At 36.4% G+C, this 20,247-nt stretch overlaps 1 long non-coding RNA gene across 1 annotated transcript; it reads right to left on the bottom strand.

Annotated features, from left to right (window-relative positions):
• Window positions 1–15,002: 15,002 nt before the first annotated feature.
• On the bottom strand, window positions 15,003–18,371 carry LOC115609470. Its single transcript, XR_003991866.1, has 3 exons — window positions 18,287–18,371; window positions 17,997–18,062; window positions 15,003–15,232 (listed from the first exon to the last, which is right to left on the bottom strand). It is a non-coding gene; the product is annotated as an uncharacterized LOC115609470 (long non-coding RNA).
• Window positions 18,372–20,247: the final 1,876 nt, after the last annotated feature.

A 20,247-nucleotide genomic window follows, 5' to 3' on the forward strand; every position in this document is an offset into this window, starting at 1 on the left:
CTTGATATAAAAGTATAAGATAATGATTTTCTGATGTAATTATTCTGATCTAATGACTACTCTGATTCTGATGAAACTGATTTTTAATAAACACAGCTCATATTTTAGATTCCTTATAATGAGTTTTTCTGAACATTGGCCAAATTAGCTATTATCAATGGTTATTAAAACAAAAACCCAACATCTTTCATTGCTGCAAATTGCAGTGCTGCATATATAACTACTGTGAATTACTCAGCATCCCAGCCTTGTCTTGCTTCTATGAATGATCCTAATGACATTCATGGAAGGCCAGTTAACAGAGCTAAAAGTCTATTTAGCAGGAGACTAATTTAACAGTTTAAATATTCTCTGTGAACCATACAAGATATGACTGTCAAAACTGAGCAGCCCATTCAGCAATCTTAATTTCAAAGTGATTTTGTGAGTCACAATAACTTTTATGCTATTTTGGAAGGTGTCCTTTTCATTCCAGTATTCTTAAGTAGTAAACAATAACATACCTCAGTCTGTGAGGCTTTCTCATCTGGCATCCTGAATGCCTTGAAGTAAATACCTTGGGGAAGTCAAGGTGACCTTTCAATGTAGTACGTTTGAGTACCAGGCACAATCCTTCTGCAGGCCAAATAATTAAGATTTATTTATGTAAAAACACAGCTGTCTTGATAAAGGAAGCCATGCAGTTTTGTCAGACCACAACATTTAGCAGCATGCTTGAAATCTCTCATCCTGTTGCTTCAACCCTATCACCCTAGAAAAGAAAAAGAAAACAAATAGAAAAGAATGGAACTCAACGTCAGCAAAATAAATAAACACCTTTCACATAGCAAGGCTGTTAATGGAGCTGCCAAGCTGTATAAATGTAAAACCTTCCATTCTTGCACTGGAAACAGAGGTAAAAATACTCTCCTCACTATCTTTGTAAAAGTTGAAAAGCTTTTGAGCCTGGGGATGAATTTTGTGGTTCTTTGTTTTCTATAACCAGTTTAACCACTTCTTGTCTGTGAGAACATGCAAGTCTTCTGAAGACTGATTCTCTCAAAAACTGTTCTTGAAACAAGAAAGCACCAAAACACCTGTTAACCTGTTTTTGTCTTCAAGACAGCATATGCTTAAGTGTTATCCAGAGAAAAATTTACTAAACTGAAGCCCAAAATAAGCCTCATTGGTTCCTACATAAAATCTATATATGTATATATGAACATTCCAGGTAGATAGAAAAAATCCTTGTATCCGGGATTAATTTAATGCTGCCATATAGAAATTGTCAGCATCCAAAGTGGTTTTTTGTATTCACAATAGCATTTTTTCTCCTTCAATATACTATTGCCAATAATGAAATACTAAAATTAGTACTTAATAGGTGTTTTTTTATTTTAGATACCAAAGCATCCCTTAAGACTGTCCCTTGGTTATTCTATTTAAACCACTTGAAACACGCTTAATTCATGATCTACCAATATATACTCCAACAATCCAAGTTTAAAGCTAATAACTAAAAGGCTAGTTACAGTCAGAAGTTGCAGTCATTTTCTATTAACCCAGCAGCTACAAGTTTAGAATACCCTGGTAGCACGTATCTACATTCTGTGGCAGGAGGGGACACAGAAATTCAAAAGATTATCAATTTTATATAACATTATTTTATATTTAAATATGAATATATTTCTGCTGATTTCATGGTCAATATTTAAACACAAACATGGTTCAAAATAATCCTGGGTGAAGCTCTAAAAAGTTACTTCCCTTCAATTTCCTGAAGCCATATCAGGACCTATGACCTGTATTCCATTCACAGTGCTGTGGCGGAGATTTTCCCAAAAGAGGGCATTCTAGCATGATGACCTATCAATGTGTAGTAAAGGCAAAGAAAAATTAAGACCATAGGAGCAACACGGAGGGTGGAAACTGCGCAAAAACTACAACAGTCACACTGTTTGCAGGAAAAAGAAAGAAAATATAAGAATCTAACAAAATTAAATCTGAGAGAAATGATTGGTGTAATAGATATGCAAGCAAAACAACAGACTATCCATGATAACAAGAGTGTGACACAGCTGCATTAAAATAGCTAAAAATTACAAAGACATTTTTTAAAGACTTAATCCCAAGGTACAATGTATCTCAAACTGAATAAACTGACTGACTCACTGTCATGGTTTAAGCCCAGCCAGTAACTCAGAACATCCTCTGCCTTCAATATTATTTCTTAAGTAAATGAAATTAGGGAATATATATATAATAGGAGTAGTTAATGAATATAATGAATGTAATAAGAGCTAATGAATATAATAGTAGTTAAGCCCATTAAAAAAAGGCTTCCTGTCATTTCAGTAGACAGACGAAGGTTCTACAAATCTGCAGTAGAAGAATAGCACTGTTGCAATCCCCTCACACAGGGCAGCAAACAAAAGGCAAAGGCATTCCAACATAGGTACAGACCTGTAGGTAATAACTAATGAAGAGCCTATCAGAATTTGTAAACTCCCAGGGCCTTTCAGATTAAAAATAAAAAAAAAAAAAAAAGTGCAATGTTATTTACATATGTTCGACACTTAAGTATTATGCTTGAGGAAAAAGAGATCATTAGTGACTCATGATCACTGACATTACTGAGAGCCACACAACCAGAACTCTCAGACACTGATCTTCCTGCAAAAACTGCAGAGATGCAGTTTAGACAAGTCACTGATGTGCACAGCTGACTTTTAAGCAAAACCAGACTTTCAGCATGAAAATAATGCAGGTTAACATGACCCTCAACTCATTTGAAAGCATCAGCAAAGGTAGTTACAAGCACATTTTAACAGCAGAACTGAGAAGAATTGAAAAACAATTATATACTAAGAGAAATAGGTAGCTGCATAGCCTCTGTTGAGATGGTCAGAAAATAGTGATGTTGCACAGGTCTCACATTAATGCTGGAATTACTACAACGAAATAAGTATATGCACTGACAGAGCAAAAAGCCCAGAACATTGAGAACAAAATTATGTCCAAAGTAGAAGCCTGTAGTCAGAATATAAGAAGTGATAAGCCACCCCAAAATTACAACTGAGATCTGCAAGTAAATGAACAACTGCTATACATGGGCAGACACACATCTAGCTACAAAGAGAGAGAAAATTTTCTGCGTTTTTTTTCCTTACAAATCTTTCAGCAAAGTAGGGATGGACTTCTCACCAAAGCTAAACAAAAATTCAGTTTCACTGCAGAACACTATTCACACTTGTGGATGTTAGCCAAGGTATAAAACACCACTGCAGTGCACATTATAGCAAAAACAATGAAATATTTCACTAAACACAAACATCTGATTTCAGATGACAGAATCTGAGAGGAGACAGACCATTCTCTAATTCCTATCTTGCCACTCAGCAAATCACTACTGAGCCCAGATAAACTGGTTATTCAGGTGTAAGGTATTTTTGTCTGGCTTTGACATCATCGTTTTACATCAAAATGGAGTCACAATTGATCCATTCCTGAAAAAAGTTTTAACCATAGCTAATTAGTGTTTACTGTGAAACATCATGTAGTCAAAGTATTTCAACTGTTTCTGTAAAATTACTGTTGTGTATATATTCTCCCTTATAAATACATCTTTCTCTACTGGCAGTAGAGCCTTTCCACATACAGCAGGCTTTCCAGTCCTCTGATCATCCTCGTGGCTCTTCTCTGGACCCTCTCCAGCCTGTCCACATGTTTTTTGCATAGCAGGGACCAAAACTGAACACAGTATTCCAGGTGTGGCCTGACAAGCACTGAGTGGGTTGATGACTTCTGTATCTCTGCTGGTGATGCCCTTGTTGATGTAACCCAGCATCCTGCCAGGATGTGCTTTGCCGCAGCAGCACATTGTTCACTCATACTGAGCTTGTTGTCCACCAGGACCCCCAGGTCCCTTTCCACAGAGCTGCTCCCCTGCCACACAGATCCCAGCCTGTGCTGCACTTGTGGATTGTGTTTACCCAGGTGAAAGCTATGCAGGTGACATGTTACAAAGATGATATTCCAAAGAGCTATAAGAACTCTCCTGCATTAACCCAGAAGACTGCTCAACTACAGCTGTAGTTGTAGTAATTTCTTCATAGCTAGAAGTGAGTAACCTCATTCAAAAGGGTATATTATTCTGTAGTTAACTTTCAGATATGTGACTTAGAATTAGTATTCCTGTGTCAGACATTGCCAGAGAAATAAAGGGAGAGGTGATTTTGGCCTACTGTCTCAATAGTGGCAGCTATTTTATAAAAGACTGAAGATGTCCCTACAGAGACTCTGATAAGGTGCTTGGAAAAGAATAACTGATAAGATGTTATCAATCACTCCAAAGATTTCTAGATTGAGTAGCAAACTATATACCAGAGTTTTATAAGGGAAAAATGATTCAGAACATAACATGCCCTAAGGATATATCATGCAAGTTTAAAGAATTATCATTCGACTGGCCAACAGAGGAAAATGTTTTAGTCACTTTGTTTCAAGGAATAATGTTATGGGAAGTTTCTTTTTAAGCTATAAAGTAAAATGTCAAACAACTATCTCAAAAAATCCCTTCAAAAATGATCCAGGCTGGTCTAGTAGCTATTGGTTTGTTGTAAAAACAGATATATAAATAAAATGTACAGCAAACCACGACTTCTACCTCCTGATTACTGTTAAAATTAATTATTGTATGCTAAGAACCTACTGATATTTCTATTTCAGCTGTAATCATATGCAGTATTAAAAATTGCTTAACTTACTCTACGAATTAAAATATTTCCACAACTTTGCCTTATTTGCAGATCAGAAAAGACAGCTGACACAGAGAGGTCATGGATAATGCAAGATGCTTCACTGTGCTTCAGGTCTATATGTTTTCTTCACAGTTCTAAGGAAAACAAGCAGCTCCTAACATACAAGAACAAATAAGTACCAAGGAAGAAATTTCCACATCAGAGCAATTATGTCTGATACAATTGCATATTTTTTCTCTTCAGAATATATGAAAAAAAGCATTCACAGACCAAAAATGTGAAGAATTGTTGAAAAGATCCCAGGATCCTATCTAAATAGTTGAGGCATCGAGCTGTGGTCTGATCAGCCATACTGCCTTTAGTCACCTGTAAATGATAATCCTATTCAGTCCATTGTTAACCTATGAAATTCCTTAATCAACTTTCCTGACAAACGCCATAGCAAGAGGACTTTGCTGAAAAGTCAATAGCACACACAGAGTGACCTTAAAAGAGGAGTGCATCAGCTGCTGACCAGATTAATAACTAGTAACAGTCCACAGCACCTGTTACAGGTTTTTATGATCCACTGGCCACATACATGTTTCTATTAACCCTGCCTTTTTTTCTACTGCCTCCCAGAGATGGTATTGCACAATAGTCAGCACTTTTTTATTCCAGCAGGGAGGGCATTTGATGGTCAATACACTGATATAAAGCAAAGGAAGATTTATGGTACTGCCAGATTAAATGTTTGTCTAACCTTCAGGGTATCTTTCAGATGATGGGTATTTCCCCATCCAAAGTAATAAAAATGTCAATAACATAAACTGTAGAAATGACGGCCACACAAAATACAAATAAAATTCAGCTGTTAATATTAAATACTCTGTACCCTATGGACTACTGCTCTAGTGCAGCAGAAATCTGAGGACTGACTAATCACATTTAATACTGAAAGTTTCTCATAGAAGACCAGGCACTCTTACCATAGATTTTAAAATTTTAATCATTATTTAAAATAGTGTTTACTATCATACTGTCAGCTAGTAACCACAGCCTTACAGTTCAGTGTTTAAACATGACTGCTCAGTGCTAAGGAGTTTTGACCAAAGTCCAGGCAACCTGAAGAGAGATGCCAGATACATTTCAGGATAAAAGTAGCAAGACAGTAAAATCTGTATGTTGCATAAGGTTTACTCATGATACAGCAATTGCAAAAGGATTAAAAGTGTATCTCTACCATGTGATAGACCCATGTCAGTGCTAGTGCTAACCTGATCTGAATCATCCATATGACACAGAATCAGGCAGAGCTGAAGTCCTGAAACAATCTGGTAGTGGTAAATTATGTTCCAGAAATAGTGCTTTCATAAGAAAGTAGAGGTATCTCTCTGCTATGCTCCACTGTGCTGCTGTATAGATACATTCCTAAATCTGATGAGCCCTCAGAATTTAAATTCCTTACCTTTTAATATTCAGTGGGGGTGAAATTCAACTGCTCCAAAAGTCAAAGTCACATTCATCTTTAGAATGATCTATTTGAGGCCTCTGCCACCTAGGTTATTTACCCTTAATTTGCAAAACAAAATGTTCTTTATTAACAAAAGAATCTCTGAATCCCACACCATAAAATCAGAAATAAGTTTTGCAGCTAGTTCTAGAATTGAATAGATCAAAGCTCAGTTAGATAAACGTGAAGATGACAGTGATAAGTAAATTGCTGATGTGAAGACACAGAATTTAGAAAGCACTTCTGTTAAATAAGAGTACATTTAAGTACTTCCATTTATCGTAATTACTATCTTCTAGTACAGGGGAAAGGATGGTCTCTGAACTTGACAGAATCTAAATCATTTAAACTTCTGGGAGTAAAAGTACTTGAAATATAAACATATCAGAATTACTAAAAGTCAATGTTAACAGGGGAATAGATTTAAGATAATAATTAACTGAAGTAAAAGAAAATGTTGCCTTCAAAGTAAAAGCATAATTATTAAGTGAACCTATCCTTAAGTTATATTAATCTATTATTCACTACGGAAAGGATGAAGTCATATGCTGTCATTGTATGCAGCTGCTATTGATAAAACAAAACACATTTTCTGTATGACTTAGCAAGCTAACCATCATGCTCTATATCAATAAAATTTCTTCTTCATCTTCAGATGTAATATAAACCTTGATGTTGCAGTAAAAGGGAAGATCACGGCAAGCTGGGGAAAAGCCTATGCCTAAAACAATATATGACAACTTCTTGCTTAAGAACAGACTACAAAAAACAAAAAAAGCTACTAAATAAATTATTAATCACAGCTTGTAGCTGGGTTACTTGAAAACAGGAGAAAGTCTAAGATGACCTCTTAGTTGCAAACAATGTCATGGGTGTAGACAATAACCTCCTTTATACCTCTGGATACTGACTCACATGGTGTCCACAGGACACTGACCTTTGCTATATTTATGGAAAATGGTACAGTTTAGGGAAGAGTGAGATATAGCTCCTATAGCTGATACATGTCAGATCTTCCTTCCGTCACACTCATAGTGTTAAGAGATGCTACTGTCAATTCCAGCTAATATAAATATTTAAATAATGAGGCACGTTTGGGTTTTTTTTCCCACTCCAGATGTAGAAAGCCCTGTGGTCTTTACAAATATGTAGAAACACATATCACAGATAGGATCTCTTTTGTTAGAGATCCTAAAAATGAAATTCTGAGTTAAACTTGGTCTGTATTAATGAATTTAACACATGCTAAGCTCATACATGGTATCATTCACTAACAAAGAGTATTTCTTACAAAAAGCTGAAGTAACTAAATACAATCAAAGCATTTATTTGTAAAACCATTTAGAGAAAATATCAAATTAAAAAAGTAAGGCCAAAACTATTTACAAATTTCCGGAGAGACTGCTCATTCAAATGCTGGTACGGTGCTTCATTATTACACTGATGAGTGTTTAGTAGACACCCCACATCTAAACACCCCTGTGCTTGTTAGTTTATTCCACAGAAAAATCTATTTTATGTTGTATTATTTAAAGTACATTTAGGGAAGAGATTATGTTCAGCTTGGGTTTACATTAGCACAAGCATAGATGTTAAAAGCAAGAAGGCGGCACTGAGACTTCCTGGGTAACACAAAGGTTTATTGCTTCAGAGGTTAAGATTCAGTTTTTTTTTCTTTCCCTAACATCTTTTGAGATGCTGAAACTCAACTATTAACCTTTCAAACTTTCTGCATAGTTTCATTTTTTGAACAATTAATTACATGCTTATTATATGTAAAGAAAATGCATAATTACTAAACGAACCTTTTGTCCTCACGACTCCTCCACCTTTAAGTTCAAATTATGATTCTGTTAATTTTAATGTACTCTTCTTTTGCATCAACTTTAGCGGAACTTCAACTGGGGGATTTTTTCATGTTTCTCGCTATTGGCTGACTTCAGCCTTCAGAATACATCAACGTCCTTTTGAAGCTGACAGTTTACCAAAACATGATATTTACCTGGAGTTCTAGAAACCTATGGTTTATAACCTATGTAAGATCAAGGGCTAGTCTTTGTCCTAGTATTTGAATGAATTAATATTACAGAGACATTACTTTTCTCCACACCTATTCCTCCTCCATACTAATTACGGTTTAAATCCTATTATAAGAGTGAAAAAGTTAAATCCTATTGTAAAGATGACTTTAATCTCACCTTAGGACATCAATTTATCTATTCAATACTCAGAACTTTGTAAAAATTTCAGAAGGGCTTATGAAGAAAGTGATTTTCAAGGACAAGCACAGCAGGAGTTTTAAGAATTTAAACACTTCTAACGACAGTTCAAGATCCAATTTTCCATCAGTTAGGGAATGAGATGGGTTAAAAATAAATCTTGTACATGTTCATTGCTCATTTTCTTTACTTTCTTTCTGTACTAATACATCCACTGAATTACTTCATACTGTTTTCCAAATAAGTTATTATTTAACCTGAGGCCTATAGGTGGAAAAATTTGGACCAATTGCTCAAAATCAACAATATTTTATAAAAATGCCATCTTTAGCACTGCAGGAAATCCTGCAACTTAAAGGTAAATAAGCCCTAACTATAATTACAGGATCAGTAATTTCAGATTTAAAATTACTTTAAAAATCAGGTTTAACTGAAAACAAAAGACACTGACTCAGAAAAATATGCATAGTATTTTTATTAATTGATCTCTTCCATGAAAAATAAACACACTGCACTCAAAACTACTAATTTAAGATTTGATGACTCTTTTTCCAAAGCAAGTATGATTTATACAACGGGAGACAGATGTTTCCATGTTTTTGTATGATTTAGTTTACTAATTTAGATCTCAGTTTATTATTCAGATGTTTGATGTTGTAACTGTGCTATATTTAATTACTGATCATTAAAAGAAAGGAAATTATATAGTGTATTTTAACAACTAGGTTGTTAACTACTTGCTTTAACAAATAGGTTTTAACAAACAGGTTTAAAGATTATAATGTGTTTATGACTTTGTATGTGGTTACACTGAGATAAATGAAAGTAATTAGAAATATATTCTGCTTTGCACAGTATAAATTGTGTATTAAATAACGGAAAGCAAAAGTGGTTAAAGCAAGACAGCAAAAGCAAAACAAAAAAACCCAAACTCCTGTGCAGTGAAACAGAAGGGGGTTCTATTTTGTGGTGTCTCCCAAGATTTGTTGATTAGATTTTTTATTCCATTTTTACTAGGAATCTGAAGAAAAATCAAAAAGTAACCTATTTCGTAATAATGCAGCCTACAACAAAATGTTCAAGTCTTGTAGATGAAACACAGAGAAATCATAGCTTCTTATTAATTTTGATGGTCATGGGAAAAGCATTTCAGGAGGAGGGAAGAACTATTACTCTCCAAGACTCTTTTTCCATGCTCAGTTATTCATCTTCCAAATATTTCCCACTCTCATCTTCCCACTCTTTTCCTAAGGTGCTTGTCTGCAAGAGGAGCAAATAACATATTTGGGACCACTGCTCAAATTCCCAAACAGACCCAACCTCAGATTATCCATAACAAAAAAGCCAACCTCTTGGAATCACTTCTAAAATGGTTTTCAAAAGTTCATTACATAAGTTATCCTCTATCTCACATTACTCTAACCTTGTGATACAAATGTCAGCATGCTGATGAATAGGTCACGTCCAAGTCTTTCCTTCATCATATGGCTGTACAAGAGGGGCCTTACACAGTCATGCCCTGTAAAGGTTTCTGCTACAGCTGAAGCAACCAGAAGACTAACTTGTGTACTCTATTTATAGTATTTCTAATTATGTGTGTATTAAGTAGCAGTGGCACTTAAGATGTGCTTTAGCATAACTTCCTTTTCCACTGACAGTGTTTTTTTCCAGGCTGGCTCCAATTATCTCAAGGAGCTGGGCTTGTCATACAATACCACTCACACATACGCTTAGGACAGACTTGGGATGGTAATGTCGTTCTGCCTAGAGACTGACAACTTTAGAAGATACGTTCAGATACCAATCCAGGTAACCTAGAGAAGTCATGATCATATGCTGTGTAAATTCAAGGTGATTGTGTGTCGTCTTCTCTTTTTTCCCAGTTGTTCCACTGTCAGATAGTTACCGTGCTTTGCTTACTACCACTGCTAGTAGTTGTGCAATCTTTTAAAATACAGTTTTGACATTCACTTGTATAGCTCCATTCAGACTCACTGTCACAAAATTCTGTAGATCATTATAGCTCTTGGGTGTTCAAACATCATCTTATAGACTAATGTGAAAGGTTTTTGACATAACCATTAAAATCCAGACTGAGTTTCGGTAAGAGATTAAAGAAACTTGGGAAAAAGCAGTTTCAAATGATGGTAGCAGGACATTAAAAACAAAAAACTCCTTTGTAGAGATAATAGTTAAAAAGCCTGGTGTACTACCTTTAATTTAAATTTATTATCAGAAATTACTTAGCCAGAATAAACTAGTAATTGCACAAAGTGTGTCAAATTCTGTTGTGTTACACAATTATTATATGGATTGTGTGAAATGGGATTGTAAAATCCCACTGATTGATAATTAAGGATTTAATCCTCTGATCCAGTATTCCCTTATACATGTTTTGCAAATCTTTCAGTACCAATAGCGGCACTGTTGTTGCCATTTTACCTCTTCCAGAAAGTAATCATGAGAAGCTAATTTTGTTTTGAAAAACTGGGAATAGAAAGCAAAGAAAGCAGAGAAGAAAGGTGCAATCCTCCATTTCATAGTCGGCAACAGCAAAAATAATTTAGTTCATATTTAACTACTTGGTAACTGTACCTTTAAACATTATAGTCACCTGGTTTGAACAGAGGATTCTTTTCATAGCAGAGCAGTGGAAAAATGTGTATTTAAGTTTTGAACCCTAAGGAAGAGTCTCAGTATTTTCTTAAGGAAACGCTTTTTGCTGGTGTCATTCTTCATGTTGCTTCATTATTTCATATAGACTTGCTCCCACTGTACAAAAGACTCGTCAGCATCTGGTAAAGTTATTTTCCCATTTTTGTGGAAACAGGCCAAGATGTGCAATAACAGCTAGTAACTCTGTAGTAGTGAAGTAACTATTTCCTGGAAATTTAAAAGTTTAGAAGATTTCAAAATAAATATCTAAAAAGCGATATTACAGTATAGAAACCAGAGTTCATTGCCTTACTCCTTTAAAAGAAAAGATTAGAAATGTGTGTACTGAAGGAAATGTTATTATGCAGCATACTATTATTTAGTAGATACAGAGCCATACTGCCTACTTGCCCCTGCTTTGCTAGTCCATATGGCTACATCTTAACTGCACCGCAAGTACAGGCCTGTGTCTGTGATCATTTGCAGGCATGCCTTGCACATTTTTTAGTATGAACAGCTGAGCAAACTTTGGGTTATTTCAGGGAACACCTCCAAATCAGGGAAATCAGGCTTATGCCACCCATTCATGAGGACTCTGGCACACAATTTGAGGTGTGGATTGGGCAGACGTGCTGTGCCATGGTCTGCCATGCCCCACTGCCCCTCTGGATTTCAGCTGCGCTGCAGAGATGCCGTATTGTCATGGGGTCCCTCTTACCAGAGCCATAAGGAACTGCTGCACAACCTGAAGTAAGGGTGCTTCTGGGGTTACAGGCATACCTGCAGCTGAACAGGCTCAATGTGAGCACACATGCTTGCTGACCACCATAATAGCAGCATGGATATTCAGTTTATTTCAGTGTGAACTGTAGACAAGTTATCATAAGTAGATGTGTCAAAGGTGTAAGCAGGGAAAGTGAGAAAATTCTTTGCCTTCTCCCTCTATTGTCAACTGAAAGCTAATGAGATAGATGGGAACACAAACTAGATCTCCTATATCCCTGCCCCACGCTAGACCTCCCCCCTGCTCCTCTCTATTTTTTTCTCTTTTCATCATGTTGTGGGTGGATTTGTTGATTTAGAAATATCTTCAGCGCTACTGCAGAACAAGCTGAGGCTAACAGACTACCCACTGAAGTATTTTGCTTGAACTCTAGACCTCACTCTGGCACATCTTCCCTTTATTGTATTACTGTCTCCTCACTTACCATAAAAAGAATAAAAATGTATACTAACCATTTTAATTAGCTTACAGGGCTCGTGATGACTTTGACAACTGATGTATGTTTGATAACTACATGGCAGTCATTTATTAATGTTTTGGTCAACATTTCTCCATATTTCATTCCAGGAAATCCTTCTATTCAATCCCAGTTTCCAGAGGTGGATCATCTGGGTGTGGGTACAGCTTGCTGCTCTTACCAAGGTTTTATATATGTTGCAAACTGATGATCTGGGAAAAAACTCTTCCAAGAACACTAAAAATACACATCTTGTGCTTTTAACTTCACCAGTGACTTGATGTTCTTGCTCCTCTCTCTGCACTGGTCTTTCTCTCTTATCCTTTCTCTACATACACACATAAATGCAAAAACACCACTAATCACACTTGGAGCATTCCTTCATCTCATCCTTCCTTAGTTTTGCTTTCAGCATTTTTGTATTTTACTCCAGGAACTTCTATGTGATTTCCTTCTGCCCTAAAATTAGTAACTATGTGGCACTTTCTCCCATGAAGGCCAGTCTAAAAGTCTACAAAGGATTATCAGGTAATCAGCAATGTATTCTCTGTTTCAGAGCACCTGGATTCACATTAGAGAACTTACAGAGAAGTCTTAATGTTAGTTTGATTAGATACCTGGTTATGGTTTCACATGGCTCAAACCTGTTCAGAATTCCCCCTCTAAAAACCTCACATTCCTGTAGTATTGCAGGAAATGAGTCCACCTTAAAACCACTAGAAGTGAAAGTACTGTTCAGCGGTGCACTCATGATATGTTGATATAGCAATTTAACCTACGGAACATGTATTCTAACTAATAAATTTGAAGTTATGACATAAAATCAATGCAATGTAGAGACCTAGTTCTGCAAGAACATACAGGCATCTTTGATTTCAAACAGTAACTTAACATGTGTGCACAGATCTAATGATTTTCCTAAGTCCTTGAAGTATTCCATCCTAAATGGAAAGAACAGAACAGAGGTGGAACAGAACAGACTGAGAAAAAAAGCAAAGCAGCAAGTCAAAATGGCTTTGTAGACCAGATGCAGCAGACAACTTAGGTCCCTAGCATGCACCTAAGATTTAGATGGTGATTATGTACTTAAAGCTGATTCTCAAACCCAGATACACCCCACTCTTCATGCTTTCCACTAGAGTCCTCTGAGTTCTTCTGAGGATTATGAGAATTTTCCAAGTCTCAATGAACTGGACAATTCAATGCCTGGATCAATTCCAGGATTCAGAAGCTACATATTTCTGCTAAAATGTGTGAGGTGACCAGTCTGATAGGTATTCTCAAACCATTCATAAAACACACCTGGAGCACTGGGGTCCCTACAAATGTGGTAGCAAAGCTGCCTTCTATTCAAAGAGGGGATCTGGAGTGGAGCTCCTACCCATGCTCTATATGTTATACCCTATAAGCTACTACACTCACCATATTGTCTTCTGTGCAGCACCACCCTCGCTATCACTTGAGACTGCTTTAGAATTTTACTAAATAATTCTTCCATGTGAAAGACAACAGTGATGCTCAGAACAGTCACTAAAGACCACAAGTATTTGCTCCTGAAAAAATTCAGTAAGTAGCACATGTCAAAAGATTCCTGATTCCTCGATTTTCTTCCTGACCCAGTGATTCTTGACTTTTTCCTGCACACTTTCAATAAGCACAATGAAAAATATTCTAATTTACTATTCTGTAGTCTCTGATTAAGATTTATTAAAAGTGGAGAAAGTTGTCTGTATAAAAGCCTTCAGGCTGAGAAAATCACTGATCAAAACAACTTCTTGTAGAAGTGCTCTAAGTAGCGTATAGTACAAAAGATGGGCACTACCAGCTGTGCCTCTGGCTGTATCTGAAAAGAATGAGTCATGTCTAGGAGTTTTTTAAAGCAAGATCTTAGGACAATGCTCTGAGTTTTGCACCTCTGCAGAATAGAAAGATCCTTTTTAAAGCGCAGAGAAGAATACCTCTGGGGAAAGGAAACAATCGAGAAGGGTGTTCATCCTCAGCTGTTCCTTTTCTAGCATTCCTACCATTTTGTTAGTCTTCTGCAGCTGGCTGTTGATTTTAGGCAGTTGTATTCTTAAAGTATTACAAGTTTTGAATCTCATTTTGATGCACTCCATTCCCAGGAACACTGCAGAAGGAGATGTGTTACTAATTCAGTGATCTGAATTCACCAAGAGAAATTGACTGAAAAAGATCAGGTAACAGATGGGTATAGCCAGGGCCAGTGCAAATTCTATATTCATCAGAGAAGCAGCTTAAAGCAAGGGTGGGACCACCTCCAGATGGTGAAGTACATTCAACTTCTCTAGATTGACTAGCCATTTCCCATAAACTTACTTACTGCACTGAATTAGCTTCTTCAAGCCAAAAAAGTTTTACCATTTAGGCAACCAAAAGTAGCTTTGCTCAGTATGGCAAACTTTTGCTGTCTGACGACTGAGTGTGATTATGACGTATCTGTTTCACCCAAATTTGAAAATGTTCCCAGAACCAATTGTGAGTAGAAAAAAAAAAAAAATCCAATCTTGTAAAACAAGTACAATACAAAAAAAAAAAATAGAATTTTGAGGACATGTATATATCACTTAAGTTTTCTTTAGGAAAAGATCTTGAGCAGAGTTTCTAAAATTTCTCAAATTAGAGGTAGAGGCAACAGTTTGCTTCTGTTACTGATTTATTCACAGGAAATGGCTTTACAGCATAGCAACGCACCACAGATGATAGGATAATTAGGTACTGTGTTTTGGGCACTTACAGTAGGTTTTCCTCTCATACAACAAAAGAGGAATATTTTAAACAAAACATTTCAGAAGCTTTCTACATCTCTTGACGTCCGGAATAATAAAATGTCTTGCTACCTTTACATAATCTGCAACTTCCCAGTATCTGCAGGAAATCCACAAGAAAAACCTCATTTACGCACATATTCACCACAGCAAAATCACGTGGTCAGCAAGGTGAAAATAACAGCCAAAGCCTCATGCAGCTGGAATATATTTGAAATATAACAAGACAAAATCACCTTCTCCTCAGCATTATTTTATAGAGAGAGTTAATTTTTATTGTATTATATTATAAATAAAATCTACACACACAAACACACCATTAAGACAGACTAGTATTTAAAAAAATACAAAAAAATTACAAATATTTTAAAGTGAATTTTTTAAATTGCTAAAATGTAAAATGTGTATGCACAAGTATTGGAAGGATACAAACGCACACTTAGTCACTCTGTGTCTCTGTTTATCCTCTACATCAATAGAAATCTTCTGTGCTGGTTCTAACTTGCCTACGTTGGAACTGCCTGAAACTGATGTTTGACCTTTTGGGTTTAAAATATACATATATATCAATTTATATCTGCAATCACAAATTTTATAAAAGAAATCACTAGATAGCTTTCAAGAAAATCAATGAGACCCTATTTTAATATAACGCATATCTCATCAAAAGATATTTTTAGACAAATACTTTTAGTCCTACAAGGAAGCGTTACACTATGATTAGTTTGTTGAGTACCACTGTACAATACCACTGTCTTTACAATATAAAACACTTATGTCAGAGCTACATAGCAGACAGATTTACAAAAACCGTGTAGTTCACTTCAAAAAATGTCACCTTAGTTCCTTAACTCTGCACAAAAATGTATCAAAAGTCTAGGGAGGGGTGAACCACTGCTGTCCAAACACAACCCAAATATGAACCTTTTCTGTGGTTTGAAAAGGTTACACTAAATTTGCTTGTTTGTTTTCTTTCAGTTTTATGTACTGTGGCACTTCCTAGATTCAGGCAGAAGCTCAAATATCATACAGCGCTAAGAGAAAAGCTCTTCCTTTGCTACTGTATTTCTGGTCTGATGAGAAACAGGAAATACCAGCAGTCTCATGAGAGTGCCTGCTCTCTGAAGATCTCCAGCTCAAATAGGGATCATTACACAAACTCATCTGAGCCTTAAAACCTTTGAAATTGGCCTATTTCTAAGTGGGACACATCAGTTGAAGACACACATAAACACAAAGTGAAACAACACTGTTTATCTGACATGGCTACAACAAGCATTAACTATTGATGAACACTATATGGAAACCTTTCCAACTCTATATACAGGTCTCTACACACAAAACATACTTTAACAAACAAATAAAAGAGAATGTTTTCAAACTGGAGTTCATGTCTTTACCTTGTCATAGCTTAAGCGAGCTGGATTTTTACAGGCTGCATGGTCACCTTTTCTGATAAGCAATATCCTTCAAGTTTTATCATGCAGTATAAAAACCTCAACCACTCTGAACTGTAGATTTTAAATCCTTGATTAAAAGCTTAAAAACTCGAAAAGGTATTCAATTCTGATTAACAGCAAGAGAATACAGAAGTAGAGTGGCTACACTGGTGCCAAAAGTAATGCTGACAACAGCCAACAGCAGATGCTTGGAGAAAGAGTGTAAAACAGACAAACAGAGTGATCCTTCCTCTAGAAAGGATTTTGGCAATCTGGTAAGGGACCATCTGAGACACAAAGCATATTTAGGTTATCATGTTTACTGGCAATATGAATCCATCCTATGTCTGTTTTTTAATTTCATTTTGAAAACAATCGCATTTTTGGCCTCAAGATCTTGGGGTGATGAATCCAACAACTTAACTATGCATTGTGTGAAAAAGAGCTTCCTTTGTTTTGCTTTCGGAGTTCCCATGTTACAAAGTGTGTAATCATTCCTTATTCACCTTCCCCGTGATCAGACCTCACCTCTGATCTTTTTCCACATCAAAGGGGCCTCTCCTCATCTATTAACTCACTCTGTTCTGTACTTTTGACCAGCATTTTTATACTTTATATACTAATATTTACTTTCTGGAATGGGGTAACCGAACTGCATGTAATTTTCAAGATGTGAGCATATCCTGGATTTATTTAGTGGTGTAATGACTCTCTTTATTTTGCTCTCTGTTCCTTCCCTCACTCTTTTCATGGTTTTGGCTGGCAATATGTGAGCTGATGTTTTCAGAGGCCTGCCCAAGGAGTCCAGGATGTCTTTCCTTAAAAGTAACAGCTCATTTTAAAGTCCATTGCTTTGCACACATAATTGTCTCCCCCTGCCCCTTGTATGATATCAGTTATAAGACTCAAGCATCACCTTTTTACTCACTTACTAATGATTAATAAATCCTTTGGCCACTAGCCCTAATTTTGGCCATCCTGAATGGGTTTTGATTATTAGAAAATTTCTTCATATCCTTGTTCCACCACTTTTTTCAGTCTTTTTATGAATAGCTGAACACATTTCCCAGCACGCATCCTCGTGAGAATCCGATGGAAACCTCCCACTACTATGAAAACTTACTTGTCTTTTAAAGAGTAATTTATCCTTGAAAGAATATTTTTCATTTTCTCCTCTATAAGTTTGGCCTTTCCACAACCCATTGTGAAGGACTTTGTGAATAGTTTTTGGAAATCCAAGTACTCTTGACTCGCTAGACCACCCTCACCCACGTGCTGTTGACTCTTTCGAAGAACCACTATACATGAGTAAGAGTGACTTCCCTCTACAAAAGTCATGTTAACTTTTTATCTATGTACTTGGCTATTACATATATTCATTATTATAATTTATAAAGACTTGAATGGTAAAGGAACTGGACTTACGGTCTGTAGGTTGCTAGAGAACCCATGGACTTCTGAAGTTGGATATCACATTTACCTCTCTCATCTCTGCGGATAAACTGACTGTTACAGGAGGCATGTTACACAATTTCTTAATTCAATATTTTCACAGCTGAGCTCTGGTAATCTCATTATCCTTATTCATCATTCTACATCATTTTAAAAAAAATAATTTGTTTTAAAATACAGCAACAGCTTGGCATTAAAAAAAAAAAAAAAAAAGAAAAGAAAATAATATATCCTGCAGGTTTCCTGTGTAATCCTGTAGATACCTGTTCTTCCACAGAACTGCATCTTCCCATGGCTTCTTGATGGCACCCACACCAACGGCTCAGTTAGGACTGTTTTCTTAGACTGTAAAATATGAACATGAAATCTCTCAGAAAAGAAGCTAGGTTAGGTCTTAAGAGAACTATGTATCTTTTAGAAAAAAACTAAGCTGAGCTTGAATCACCCACTAAAGAAGCTGGCACAGGCTGTGGAGAACTGCAGTAAAGCTTCTACCCTGTCCAGTTCCCACTGAAAGTGAAAAGATAGCACCACCAGGTTAATACAGTTTTAAAGGCAGTTCCTTAAAATTCTAAAGAGCTTTCTCATTGTTGCTAATGTTCAAGCAATTTGATACACTTTCTTTCAGCCATAAGGAGATTTTGGAGGAGGAACATAGAACACAGGAACTGACATACTAGATCAGCAAAGGTGGTCAGAGTACGAGCCATGTTTCTATCCTATTTGCAGCAGTGCTTAGTAGTTCTGCTATAGATTCAAAAGTGCAAAAATTATCTCTCTTTATAACTTTCTAAATCTCACTAAGGTTGTTTTTTTATACATGTTGTAATTTTATACTGTCTTGAATCCTCATTATTTCTAGATTCTTTTCCCTTGTGGGAATCCATTCCACATATTAAATTTCAATTCTGTCTTTATTTTCAATCCACCTTAAAATGCCGTTAGCATATCCTGAGGTTTCTATCATGAGAGAAGATATAAAAATATACAACTATCTCACTTACCATTTTACCTAAAATGTCTTAAATCTAATGAGTTTGTACACTAAATTCCAATCGTTACATATTTCATACAATTTTAATTTCACTCCACTCATATTTTTTAGCTCTGGTCAGAACAAAACATGTCAATACAGCAGAAATGTTGTTCTACAGTAACTTGTATTCCTCAGAAACACTGATGAGTACAGATTAGTACAGATTACAAGAAAGCCTTTAAACATTTCTACCTCAAGGTTTTAGAGTCCACAGTTTCAGATGTTTTTGACCAGATTTGCAAAAATGTGGGATTGGATGATGATTTTCAAATTAGATTTCTGAAACATTTACCTCTGTTTCCATGTAGCGCCTTTCCCTTCTCTCTACTCTCCCACTGTTCCATTTCCTTCATTTCTCTCTTGCTCATGTTCACATTTGACATTGTTTGCACTCCACAAGCATGCCTTTGGATTTTTACAATGTACATTTTTTCTGTCACTTTATAAAAGTTCCAGACAAAAATACAGCTCTAAAGACCTTTTTGTAACAAGGTTACAGACTGCCACTTTAACAGCATCATCTGTCATCTTAATAATGTCCCTGGTGCAAGACCGCAGCAGCATATATCGCAGCCTGTAACAAATCCTGTCAGACATTCCTGATAAGGTCCTTTCAGCTGGAGACTATTCAAACTGTATTTAGACACAGTCACATTAGGCCTGCATACTGTCAGTTTTCCCCTGGCCCCTGAAGGCTGTGGAACTGCATGCAGACTTCGCCTGCCTTCGCTAGAATATTTCCTGTACATAGGTTTTCCATATGTCCCCCAGGCCAATCTTCGTAGGCCTTCAAGACAATGGCTGACAGCATATTCATTATCCTTTCACCCTCTGGGGAGTCTGGCATTACAATTTGTCCTTCAAGAACATATGAGGGTGAGGCATTATCTGCATGCATCTCCTTGGTGTAGATGATTTTTAAACATTTTGGGCATTCTTTCAGGTGAGGTCATAGGACTCTCAGGAGACAAGAAATCCAGTCCAAACCCATCCTGGATTCTGCAAAGGGTTTCTCCTTCATGGGATCATGCCTTCCATGCAGCATGCTTTCCTCTTTCTTTGCTGGCTCCACAGTAAGTCCCTAGTACAGTAAAAACATTATCTCTGTTCTTCTGCCTTTTCTAAGCTTCCTGCCTGAGCACTCCACTGGATAAGCCAACACAAGCTGTGACAGGCTTCTGCAATTAA

The sequence above is a fragment of the Strigops habroptila genome, chromosome 6, assembly GCF_004027225.2.
Source record: "Strigops habroptila isolate Jane chromosome 6, bStrHab1.2.pri, whole genome shotgun sequence".
NCBI lineage: Eukaryota > Metazoa > Chordata > Aves > Psittaciformes > Psittacidae > Strigops > Strigops habroptila.